The following is a 13175-nucleotide window of genomic DNA, read 5'->3' as shown; positions in this document are numbered from 1 at the left end:
TTTCCTGAACACCCGAACTTGCTGTACACTGTCGGCTACTCTGGGATATATTAAGTTTGGCATTGTTTCATACTTGTTGTAAGGAGATAGACCTTTACTGTGTTTACTGTACATGATAGTTTGTGTTGGTGTATTAATTTATGCATGTTTGTTTGGGTTACTCATCCACCAACTTATTCATTCACTCACTCACTCACTCACTCACTCAGATACTCCTGCCCTGTTAAACCCTCGTCCTGTTAAACCCTTGTCCCGTTAAACCCTCATCCTGTCAAACCCTCGCCCTGTCAAACCGTCGACCTGTTAAACCTTCGCCCTGTTAAGCCTTCGCCCTGTTAAACCTTCGTCCTGTTAAACCCTCGTCCTGTTAAACCCTCGCCCTGTTAAACCTTCGTCCTGTTAAACCCTCGCCCTGTTAAACCTTCGTCCTGTTAAACCCTCGTCCTGTTAACCTTCGTCCTGTTAAACCCTCATCCTGTCAAACCCTCGACCTGTTAAACCCTCATCCTGTTAATCCCTCGCCCTGTTAAACCTTCGTCCTGTTAACCTTCGCCCTGTTAAACCTTCGCCCTGTTAAACCTTCGTCCTGTTAAACCCTCGCCCTGTTAAACCTTCGTCCTGTTAACCTTCGTCCTGTTAACCTTCGCCCTGTTAAACCCTCGTCCTGTTAAACCCTCGCCCTGTTAAACCTTCGTCCTGTTAAACCCTCGTCCTGTTAACCTTCGTCCTGTTAAACCCTCGCCCTGTTAAACCCTCGCCCTGTTAAACCTTCGTCCTGTTAAACCCTCGTCCTGTTAAACCTTCGTCCTATTAAACCTTCGCCCTGCTAAACCCTCGTCCAAAAAGTTAAAACACCTTGGCACCTGTGGGGGAGAGTGCCACTGGCCTACGTGACATACAGGTGACCTGACCTAACCACTGGCACTGTAACACGAGCTGATATCACTTCTCAACCTAAACCTATCCAGCCAAGCACTTATCCTCTCTAACCTAACCTGATCTGACCTGACCTAACCTAAACAGACCAGTCAAGCACTTATCCTCTCTAACCTAACCTAACCTAACCTAACCTATCTTCCGCTGTCTTAGGTATAGTACATAAAGGTGCATAAAGCTATTTAAAATACAGGAATGTCAACCTTACTGTACCTCATCATAACAAAATTCCCTTTACACCAGCTGGGCGGTCCATCTGGCTACCAGCTGGTCCATCTGGCTACCAGCTGCCTATACCCTGACGCTCCAGCTGTTGTTCCTGTTCTTAGGATATTTCGCGAATGAAAAATAACAGTAACATGAACCCACGGACGGCTGAGTCTTTTGAGGGAGGCAGCTGAACTGACGTCAACACACCGAGGTTTCCATCAACACATGAGGTTTCCATCAACACACTGAGGTTTCCATCAACACACTGAGGTTCCCATCAACACACGAGGTTTCCATCAACACACTGAGGTTTCCATCAACACACTGAGGTTTCCATCAACACACTGAGGTTTCCATCAACACACTGAGGTTTCCACTAAAGAAGAAACTATGATATGTTTCTGCCAGAGAGAGAGAGAGAGAGAGAGAGAGATCCTCGTCTCCGTGATGTGACAGTAATAAATGCTTGGGCCGACGTGTGCTGGGGCCCGCGATCTTCACTTGACAATAAACAAATGAACGTCAGTCAGCCAGATTCACATTACAGTCAATGTTTTATTATGAGTGATAGTTACCTCCAGCACACACAACATTATACTGGTGTTAAATAGCGTGAAGTTACTTTTAAAGAGGAAGAAATTAAGATAACTTACCAAGATAAACTGTCGTTGGTGTATATTGGGGGAAGATAATTCAGGAGGAACTTGTGATGACGAGGTAGTGGTGTCCTCCTCCTGCCTAGGAACAACAACTCCAGACGTAGGAGAGAAAATCCCCACACACGTGACCCTTCCCTCTGCAGAAGGTCACTGGTGGCGGTCAAGAAATGAAGACTTTTGGCGGGAATCATTGTGTCCCATCAATGACTCGTGCAGGCAAACCTTATCCTTAAATCAAGATACAGCAGACGATGACTATAGCGATGATGACGGGCCGCCTCTCGGTCACCAGAGGACCTGCCCACCACCGCCACACGACAAGCCAGGTGGACTTGAACTACCTGTTGGAGGTGTGGGAGCCGTGCCATCTGTATGGTTGACTAACACGAAGGTGGCGAGTCATGGTGCACACTGACGGGTGGTCATTACCGAGGACATCACTACTACACACAAGCGAACATTCCACAAATACTAACCATCAATCCAGGATGTTTTTAATAATATTTTGATAGTGTTAATTCTCTCCACACATTAATAATACTTCTGATGTTTGAGATAAGTCAGAGTAAATGTGTCAGTGCCAATACTGACGACAAAACATCTTATTTTTCTTCAAACACAATAATAAACATCAATAAAACCTCATTTATTACATCATATTCCATTGTACTTCCCGTCAGAGGTGGACAGGAGGAGTCCCCGTCATCTGTCACCTCACCTGTCACCCCCCCCCCCCAGCCCCCAGGGAGTGAGACGTACTGTAGGTGATGTACTGTGCCCGACAAATCTTGGCTCTACACCGTCCAGGATTACGACACCAGAGTCTTCGTTCTATTCTCAGTAAGACGACATAATACTCCTATGCACCTAGCGGAGGGAGGTGGTGGGTCCGGGCGACTCACAACACACTAGCCTACCGTTCTTCATATTTACACCTCACAACTCACAACTTAATAATTAGTGAACTACAACTTCCAGCGTCTGTCTCATAACTCACAGGACCAGGCCTTGACCCATCCCTGGTTATTGTGAGGGGTTAATAAACTCTCTATTAACCCCTTCTCTAAGGAGCGCCACTTTTAAAAGGAAACTCCGATTCTCTCACCAATTTTAAGAATTTTATTGCATTGTTTGTTTTTTCATATTTACATTTGGAGAATTTTCATAAGTGTTTACAGATAAATTAAGTTATTTATTTTAGTGTGCAGGAAAGTAAGCAAATACCTGGAGAATTATTGTCTTGTTGAATCAGCTGTGAACGCTTGCCACTGATCACGTGGCACAAAATCAGCTGCCTGCAAGTGACATCACGCCAGCCACCACCACTCTATCTCTTAATTTAGTTTCGTTCTGTTTGACTATTAAATTTAACCTCACTACACTAACACCAGCGACAGTATATGTTAAGAGACTCCAGTCAACGATACTGTCGCCTGAATGACCATAATAAAGCGAGTGACTCAGTCCTTCTGGTGCGGGGAAATTGACCACTCAAGCCTTTCTCAGATCCTCAGCAACACACCTCTCACACATCCTCAGCAACACACCTCTCACACATCCTCAGCAACACACCTCTCAAACATCCTCAGCGACACACCTCTCAAACATCCTCAGCGACACAGCTCTCACACATCCTCAGCAACACACCTCTCACACATCCTCAGCAACACACCTCTCACACATCCTCAGCAACACACCTCACTTACACTTCCTAACACTTGTACTATCTTATCGAGCCAATGAGACCGGGTGACGAAAGTACAGAAGAGTAATTGTAAAATCAAGGACGTGACAGGAGGTCTTGTTGACACTTTGGCACACCTGCGTTCCTCCTTTTCTTCCTTCTAAATAATGTGTCCTCATTATTCTACAAAGACAATTACAGTTTGACGCAGCAGCTGGTAGAGAGTTAAGAGGTTACACACACAGCCAGATAAACCTTCCTCGCCAACATTGCACTAGAATAACCATCCAGGACAACGCCCCCCCCCCCCTCCCCTCCTCCCTAATATTGTAGGGTTACGTTCTTGGTGTTTCTGAGGACAATGCCACTTGGCACTGTGTATGTGTTCTCCTGAAGGTTCCACGGCGCGGCACTGTGCCAGGCCACATGTACCCGTCCCGCCGTGGTGGTCGCTGGCCTGAATGTTCGATCTATATTGTTTGTGGTGCTCAGTGAGGTCGAGCAACGGATGGCCAGCACACGACCGACCCTTAACTCATTGTGACGACCTGAGGCCACAGTCTCAGAGGTTTATAGAATTAATAATCCTCGAAATTAAAAACAGAAGAATACACTGAGCATTTACCAGATAACAAGACCAAATAATCAGCCCAATACATACATTTCATTATGACTTAACTTTCTTCTTTTCGCACAGCCTAAAGAGGAGACAGTTGTTGGGAATCTTTTCTATCAACAGTCATTCCTGGGCTACCACGTCACCTGCCCCTCCCGTCCATGAATGAGAAGTTTGATAATAACTACACATGCTCCTCCCCTATTTATTTTTGAGTACCTCAGTGATGCTAAAATACGGTGAGACATCTTTCACGATTGACTCACCGCATGACACCTCCTTGACAGATGGGTCCAGACATAACACATCTTTGACTAATGACTCACAACATGACAGGTACAGGTGGCAGCGGAGACTCGTACTCACATTTGATCGTCCTTCACCACTCATGTTGTCTAACAAAGCAAGAGTTTCGCCCAACGTGGGGCTCGAACCCACGACCCCGAGATTAAGAGTCTCGTGCTCTACCGACTGAGCTAGCCGGGCTTAGTTCTAATAGATAGTGTGTTAGAAACCAAAGAAACCATTATCTATAAGTAACTGCTCGTAGTTTCGTAGTTAAGATCATACTAAGGTCCCAGGCCTCAGAAGTAAACAACGGAAGCCTCAAGTTATTCTCACAATCTGTCTGTCTGTCCGTTTATATATAACGACGAAAGTTACCTAAGGTTCAATTCTAAGACCTGGGACTGTAGTAAGGCCTTAGTAGACTCTCTCCCAACGGTGACGGTGACGGTCGGTAGTAAGTGTTTCTCAAGCTTTTTCACTCAATTCCCCCCATGAGGAACTCTCAACATGACCCCCCTTCAGTTTTCTCCCAAGCCCCTCACAAATAATGATGAAAATAAACTGTTTTGGTTCTCTTCCTTTATTTTAATGTTTACAATCATCAAACAGAATGCTTATTTTGTTACAGTTCAATGGGATGGATGACATTGTTTCCTTTCAGTCAGTCGACTGATTCGAGGTGGAGTCACTGAAAAAGCACATCTCATGTCTGGGTCCACATGTAACCGGTTCGGCTTTTATTCTTTATTTAAAGAAGGTGGAGAAGCCAGATTCACAAAAATAAGTAGTAGAAAATGGCAAGAGGACTCGAAGTGTGACCTCACTAACTTTTGGATATGACTGATACATTGAGCACCAGAATGCAGTCAGATTTTTCTTCATAGAAGTCCCTGGCAGCAGAATCGTTCCTGAGATCAAGGAATTCGTCCTGACCATCGTCGGGAATGGCAGCAATATCAAGAGTGCCAGAGAATGGATTCCTCACCAATTTCCCTTCTTCCTCCTCGAATTCTGGGAAGTGCCTTTTGAGCTCACTTTCCAAGGATTTCAAGTGCTGAATTATTTCATTTTTGAGTGATGGGTCAAGTAGATGATCCTCTTCAATCTCGTCAAGAACAGTTGAGAGATTCTCAAACATGGCAACATTTCCTGCACTGACTTTCCTTTGCCAGTTCTGGAATTTGTCAAGAAATGCACAATACCGTACAATCCTGTGGTGAAACACATTTCTTTCCTTGCCTTGTAGCTTGAGATTCAGCCTGTTTAGCTGCTCAAATATGTCTGCCAGGTACGTAAGACGTGGCTCCCACAACACCTTGTTGAAGTGACTTAGTAGATCATCCTTCCCTTTCATTTCCAGGAACAACTTAAGTTCTCCCCGATGTTCGAACACTCGATTCACAACATTACCCGTGGAAAGCCATCGCACTTTGGAGTAAAAGAGGAGAGTTTCATGCTCTGAATCCATGCCTCTACAGAGGTTCTGGAAAAAGCGAGAGTTCATATATCCTACATTCACAAAGTAACAAAAAATAAGTTGAATCAGAGTTTCCACATTTTCTCCAAACATATACTACTTACACTAGCTCGTCACGGCCCCCCTAAGATCTTGCCGTTGCCCCCTTGGAGGCTATAAACTTTAAACCCCTTTAGTGTGGGGACGCCACTTTTAATCTTGTGTTTGGCTGATGCAGGCATATTTAATCAGCAGAGGAGATCAAGTCACTCTGCGGCCAGGATATTTATCTTAGTTTCTAACACAATACCGCCCTATTATAAGCTCGGCTAGGTCAGTCGGTAGAGCATGAGACTCTTAATCTTGGGGTCGTGGGTTCGAGCTCCACTTTGGGCGAAACTCTTGCTTTTTTTTTTTAGGTAAAAGTAGTGGAGAACGATCAGGTGTGTGGAAACTTTTTTTATTTTTTTTGTAGAGAGAGGACGAAAGAAGATTTGAGGTGGAGGAAGGAAGTTACAGTTCGGAAATTGAAGAGATTTAGGAGGAAGTAGGAGGAGGCGAGCTGACCACCCTGCCATGGGTTAGCTAAGCTATCGTGTGTTAGGGTTGTATCATGGGTTAGTTATTGTCCGTCGGTACAGGCACTAGGCAGCCTATACCCTATCCCATATATGGGAGTTTTGAGGGCCTTATTTCATATTCCGCCAACCCGACTGGCGGATGCTGGTCTAGGTAAGTTGTCTATTACCTGACCGTATAGATCGGGGGTGGTAATGGACCTTTTGAGGTTTGGTAACTTTTTGGGAACCATGTATGGTTGTTATCGTTATCTGGTGGGAGTCTTTGAAGGAGTTCTTGCTTTGATCGTTCTATCTTTTGCGAGACTCTGCTGGCCAGGGTGTGCAGCTGCTGGTTGATGGGTTTTATTCTCAGGTCTCTATGTATCTCGGCTGTGGTTCTGTTCAAGGGGTATCTTTCACCTGTGACGAATCTTAGGACTTCATTTTGGACCACCTGTAATTTTAATAATTGCATGGTGCTCATAGTATGAAAAAGTATTGCTGGGTAAGTTAATATCGGTATGATAAGTGATGTCATCAGGCGGAATTTTATTTTCTCAGGAAACGCTTTAAAGCGGTAGTTTTCTCAGCTCTCTTCTTGCCTTTTCTTTCCAGGTTTGCAGGTGTGGACCTGATGGGAGTAACCTGTCGTGGATATGTGCAGGCCCAGGAGGGTGCCTCTGCTTTTGTATTCTATCTGGGCATTATTGGTTACTAATGGATGGGTTTTCCTTCTGCATAAGGACATCACTGTGAAATTCGGGAGACTGGTTTGGATTTTCCTCTTTTTTCATAGTTATTTACCCTTTCTATTTCCCGTCTGGCATTGTCGACCTGTAGTACTCTTGATTTTCCTCGAAGTGTTGTAATTTAAGTGACGTCATCTGCTTACATAATATCTTCGTTACCTGTTCTAGTGGGAGGCGGGGTGTCACTTGTGTAGATAATATATAGGGTGGGGGAGAGGACGCTGCCCTGAGGGACTCTGCTCATGAGTGGGAAGGTCTCTCCTGTGTGTTGTCCTACCCTCAGTCTGGCATTTCTGCCGTCAAGAAAGTTGCAAAGTAGTTTTTCAATGATGGTGGGAAGTCCGAGTTGGACGAGCTTATATTTTAGACCGTCGTGCCAGACTTCGTCAAACGCCTTCGCTACATCCCGGAGAGTTAGAATACATTGTCTACCACTGGCTGCGGATCTGGCTATGTTCTCACATGCCAGGGCTATCGCAGTCGAGGTGGACTTCCCTTTCCTGAACCCAAATTGTCTGCAATTGATTCTGTTGGTCGTTTCCAAGTGATTTCTCAGACGGTTATTGATGCTGGGGGGATATGGGGGAGGGGGTCGCTGCAAGCCTGCAGATTTTTTTTTTTTTTGCATGACTAATATCATGGTCAATTTGCAGCCATTTTGAAGCCATGTGCACTTGATATTTGGAGATATTCTAAGTCAATAGTGATTACATTTTGCTAAGCAAAAGCGCCATAGGACAATACTGCATTAAAGAAAAAGTGTTGGAATTTTCTGATGAAAAGGAAGGCCCTGACGCCCAGGACCCCCCCTCCCCCCCACCCCCGATCCGCGTCTGGTCTCCCATAGGTCAACACCGCAGATTTGCCGCAGGGGAGTATTCTGGCAAAGGCCAGATTAATAACAGAGTTTAAGAAGACGAGGGCTCGACCACGAAGAATCATTAAAGAAAGCAAAATCAGGAAGAATTTGGCCTATGTCAGTTTTATATCTAAGGTTTTAAATAGTCAGAATATACCCGGGTACTGTACTGGACTGATCCCAACTGAACCATTTTTGTTCACATCAAGTTGTATTACAATAAATATACTATATGTGGTGCTCATAAATGCCCAATTTTGCAAAGGAACACCTTACTTAGAACATGATTTCATCCCCCTCTCATCTTAGTGTAACTTTAGTGTGTTCATCTGGCTAGAACTAGACGATAAAACTCAGCTGAGGAAACCCCGTCGGTGTTCTCAACACGCCATCTTACATCGTAATCTCTCCCAACTGATATACACTTTCCCTCCTCACCCCAAGTATCCCGTCCTCCCCCCATAGAAAGACACCTACCCCGACACCCCCTCGCGCTCACTAGGAAAAGCTTCGAATTCACACTTCAGAGTTCGGGGTTCACACCTCGGCGAAAGAGAGAATTGGCAACGCTTAGTGGGAAACGATTGAGGCCAGCTGTACCTCAGTGACGCTAAAATAATGTGACACATCTTTGAGTAATGACTCACCAAATGACATCAATGACTACTGACTCACCACATTACACATCTTTGACAGATTAGTCCTGATATAAAACATTTTTGACTGATGACTCGCAACATGACATGAACAGTGAGCAGAGGTGACTCGTCTTCACTCATGATCGTCCTCCACCACTTATTTTGTACAACAAAGCAAGAGTTTAGCCCAACGTGGGGCTCGAACCCACGACCCCGAGATTAAGAGTCTCGTGCTCTACCGACTGAGCTAGCCGGGCTTAATGATACTAGCTAGCGTGTTAGAAACCAGAGAAACCTTTATCTATAAGTAACTGTTCGTAGTGACGCGGTTAACATCACACTAAGGTCCCAGGCCTCAGAAGTAAACATAATCTGTCTGTCTGTCCGTCTATATATAACGACGAAAGTTACCTAAGGTCCAGTTCTCAGACCTGGGACTGTAGTAAGGCCTGAGTAGACTCTCTCCCCTTCAGTGTGGGGACGCCACTTTTAATATTGTATTCGGCTGATGCCAGACCAATTTAATCAGAAGAGGAGATCAAGTCACTCTACGGCCAGGATATTTATCTTAGTTTGTCTGGTTTCTAACACACTAGTTAATAGTAATAAGCCCGGCTAGCTGAGCTAAGTAGCTCAGTCGGTAGAGCACGAGACTCTTTAGCGGGTAACAAAGTTAATAATTACACTGTTCTAACAACAGTTAAACAAGTTTGAGAAATAAAACTCTGATGGTTTTCTGCTGAATTACAGATTAAGTACGACTGTAGTCATTGCAGGCAGGACTGGGGTGACCAGGTGACCGAGAGTTAATGCAGGTGGGCCTGAGGTGACCAGGTGACCGAGAGTCAATGCAGGCAGGCCTGAGGTGACCAGGTGACCGAGAGTCAATGCAGGCAGGCCTGAGGTGACCAGGTGACCGAGAGTCAATGCAGGCAGGCCTGAGGTGACCAGTTGACCGAGAGTCAATGCAGGCAGGCCTGAGGTGACCAGGTGACCGAGAGTCAATGCAGGCAGGCCTGAGGTGACCAGGTGACACTTTCCCTCCTCACCCCAAGTATCCCTCCCCCCATAGAAAGACACCTACCCCGACACCCCGCTCACTAGTGATAGCTTAGAATTCACACCTCAAGGAGAGAGAGGATTGGCAACGCTAAGTAGGAAATGCGGGATTGAGGCCAACTGCACCTCAATGACGCTAAAATAATACGACATCTTTGAGTAATGACTCACCAAATGACACATCTTTGACAGATGGATCCTGACATAACACATCTTTGACTAATGACTGGCAACATGACATCATGACAGGAACAGGTACCCGAGTTGACACTTACTCACATCTGATGGTCCTCCACCACTCATGTTGTCGAACAAAGCAAGAGTTTCGCCCAACGTGGGGCTCGAACCCACGACCCCGAGATTAAGAGTCTCGTGCTCTACCGACTGAGCTAGCCGGGCTTATACTAGTTCTCTAGTGTGTTAGAAACCAGACAAACTAAGATAAATATCCTGGCCGTAGAGTGACTTGATCTCCTCTGCTGATTAAATTGGTCTGGCATCAGCCGAATACAATATTAAAAGTGGCGTCCCCACACTGAAGGGGAGAGAGTCTCCTAAGGCCTTACTACAGTCCCAGGTCTGAGAACTGGACCTTAGGTAACTTTCGTCGTTATATATAGACGGACAGACAGACAGATTATGTTTACTTCTGAGGCCTGGGACCTTAGTATGATGCTAACCGCGTCACTACGAACAGTTACTTATAGATAAAGGTTTCTCTGGTTTCTAACACACTAGCTAGTAGCATTAAGCCCGGCTAGCTCAGTCGGTAGAGCACGAGACTCTTAATCTCGGGGTCGTGGGTTCGAGCCCCACGTTGGGCGAAACTCTTGCTTTGTTAGACAACATGAGTGGTGAAGGACGATCATGTATAAGAAGAGTCACCTGTCATGCTGCGAGTCATTAGTCAAAGATGTGTCATGTCAGGACCCATCTGTCAAATATGTGTCATGTAGTGAGTCAGTCATAGATGTGTCATGTGGTGAGTCAATAGTCATAGATGTGTCATGTGGTGAGTCAGTCATAGATGTGTGACTATTTTAGCATCACTGGGGTACTTGAAGGTAAACACATGTGGTGTATGTGTAGTTACTATCAAAGTTCCGGTGTTTGTACAGTACAGAGAACACATATATATATATGTCAACTGTCTCCCTAAATGTCCACTAGAATAAAGTTAAGTTGTCGTGATCTTAGATGTGACTCTTACTCACACATAATCGTCCTTAACCACTCATGTTGTCTAACAAAGCAAGAGTTTCGCCCAACGTGGGGCTCGAACCCACGACCCCGAGATTAAGAGTCTCGTGCTCTACCGACTGAGCTAGCCGGGCTTAATGCTACTAGCTAGTGTGTTAGAAACCAGAGAAACCTTTATCTATAAGTAACTGTTCGTAGTGACGCGGTTAACATCATACTAAGGTCCCAGGCCTCAGAAGTAAACATAATCTGTCTGTCTGTCCGTCTATATATAACGACGAAAGTTACCTAAGGTCCAGTTCTCAGACCTGGGACTGTAGTAAGGCCTTAGGAGACTCTCTCCCCCTCAGTGTGGGGACGCCACTTTTAATATTGTATTCGGCTGATGCCAGACCAATTTAATCAGCAGAGGAGATCAAGTCACTCTACGGCCAGGATATTTATCTTAGTTTGTCTGGTTTCTAACACACTAGAGAACTAGTATAAGCCCGGCTAGCTCAGTCGGTAGAGCACGAGACCCTTTAGCGGGTAACAAAGTTAATAATTACACTGTTCTAACAACAGTTAAACAAGTTTGAGAAATAAAACTCTGATGGTTTTCTGCTGAACTGCAGATTAAGTACGACTGTAGTCATTGCAGGCAGGACTGGAGGACTGGGGTGACCGAGAGTCAATGCAGGCAGGCCTGAGGTGACCAGGTGACCGAGAGTTAATGCAGGTAGGCCTGAGGTGACCAGGTGACCGAGAGTCAATGCAGGCAGGCCTGAGGTGACCAGGTGACCGAGAGTCAATGCAGGCAGGCCTGAGGTGACCAGGTGACCGAGAGTCAATGCAGACAGGCCTGAGGTGACCAGGTGACCGAGAGTCAATGCAGGCAGGCCTGAGGTGACCAGGTGACCGAGAGTCAATGCAGGCAGGCCTGAGGTGACCAGGTGACCGAGAGTCAATGCAGGCAGGCCTGAGGTGACCAGAGTGACCGGGAGATCAGCTGTAGACAGGCCTGGGGTGACCAGGTGACCGAGGAGTCAATGCAGGCAGCCTGGGGTGACCCAGGTGACCGAGAGTCAATGCAGCAGGCAGGCCTGGGAGTGACCAGGTGACGGAGAGTCCAGTGCAGGCCAGGCCTGAGGTGAGACCAGGTGACCAAAGGTCAATGCAGACAGGCCTGGGGTGACCAGAGTGACCAAGAGTCAATGCAGAGCCCAGCCTGGGGTGACCAGGTGACCGAGGAGTCAATGCAGAGACAGGCCTGGGTGACCAGGTGACGGAGAGTCAATGCAGGCAGACCACCAGAATTTGACCGGGTGACACTTTCCTCCTCACCCCCAATCCCTCCCCCCATGAAGACACCTACCCCGCCTTCGCTCACTAGTGATAGCTTAGAATTCACACCTCAAGGAGAGAGAGGATTGGCAACGCTAAGTAGGAAACGCGGGATTGAGGCCAACTGCACCTCAATGACGCTAAAATAATACGACATCTTTGAGTAATGACTCACCAAATGACACATCTTTGACAGATGGATCCTGACATAACACATCTTTGACTAATGACTGGCAACATGACATCATGACAGGAACAGGTACCCGAGTTGACACTTACTCACATCTGATGGTCCTCCACCACTCATGTTGTCGAACAAAGCAAGAGTTTCGCCCAACGTGGGGCTCGAACCCACGACCCCGAGATTAAGAGTCTCGTGCTCTACCGACTGAGCTAGCCGGGCTTACTGCTAAGAGCTTGTGTGTTAGAAACCTGAGAAACCATTATCTAAGGGTAACTGCTAGTAGTGATGCGGTTAAGATCATACTAAAGTCCCAGGCCTCAGAAGTAAACAACGGATGCCTCAAATGATTCTCACAGTCTGTCTGTCTGTCTGTCTGTCCTGTCTATATATAACGACTTCAGTGTGTGTGTGTGTGTGTGTGTGTGTGTGACTGCGCACAAGGTGGTGTAATGTGCGTCGTGTGGCAGCATTATGTTAGTCTTAAGGTACAAGCACTGCTTGCTCCCTCTCGCTTTCAGCTACTGCCGCTGGTTAGCCCGTGTGGTGAACCGGGAAGCAACTTGCACAGGTCCTCGCCTGTCAGTACACAGCCTCGTCACCATCAAGATATCTGCTGTGCCTCCTCGTGGCAACACACGGTAACTGGGTGCCTTGTGGGCCCAGGCTAGAACACCAGGGGATCTCAGAGCAGCAGTGGGCCCCCCAGGAACGGCGCATAGGCCCACTGACATGTGGACATGTCCTGGTGCCTACT

At 46.4% G+C, this 13175-nt stretch overlaps 6 non-coding genes across 6 annotated transcripts; 1 reads left to right on the top strand and 5 right to left on the bottom strand.

Moving 5' to 3' along the window:
• Positions 1–4518: 4518 nt before the first annotated feature.
• On the bottom strand, positions 4519–4591 carry Trnak-cuu. Its single transcript has one exon. It is a non-coding gene; the product is annotated as a tRNA-Lys (tRNA).
• A 4248-nt stretch (positions 4592–8839) lies between these two features.
• Trnak-cuu lies at positions 8840–8912 on the bottom strand. Its single transcript has one exon. It is a non-coding gene; the product is annotated as a tRNA-Lys (tRNA).
• Positions 8913–10040: 1128 nt separating this feature from the next.
• On the bottom strand, positions 10041–10113 carry Trnak-cuu. Its single transcript has one exon. It is a non-coding gene; the product is annotated as a tRNA-Lys (tRNA).
• Positions 10114–10465: 352 nt separating this feature from the next.
• Trnak-cuu lies at positions 10466–10538 on the top strand. The gene has a single exon. It is a non-coding gene; the product is annotated as a tRNA-Lys (tRNA).
• A 437-nt stretch (positions 10539–10975) lies between these two features.
• Positions 10976–11048, bottom strand: Trnak-cuu. The gene has a single exon. It is a non-coding gene; the product is annotated as a tRNA-Lys (tRNA).
• Positions 11049–12567: 1519 nt separating this feature from the next.
• Positions 12568–12640, bottom strand: Trnak-cuu. Its single transcript has one exon. It is a non-coding gene; the product is annotated as a tRNA-Lys (tRNA).
• Between the last annotated feature and the right edge of the window lie 535 nt (positions 12641–13175).

Source organism: Homarus americanus, unplaced genomic scaffold (assembly GCF_018991925.1).
Source record: "Homarus americanus isolate GMGI-L3 unplaced genomic scaffold, GMGI_Hamer_2.0 scaffold54679, whole genome shotgun sequence".
In the NCBI taxonomy this organism is placed as follows: domain Eukaryota; kingdom Metazoa; phylum Arthropoda; class Malacostraca; order Decapoda; family Nephropidae; genus Homarus; species Homarus americanus.
The sequence above is the reverse complement of the archived record's forward strand: the minus strand, read 5'-3'. Positions and strand labels throughout refer to the sequence as shown.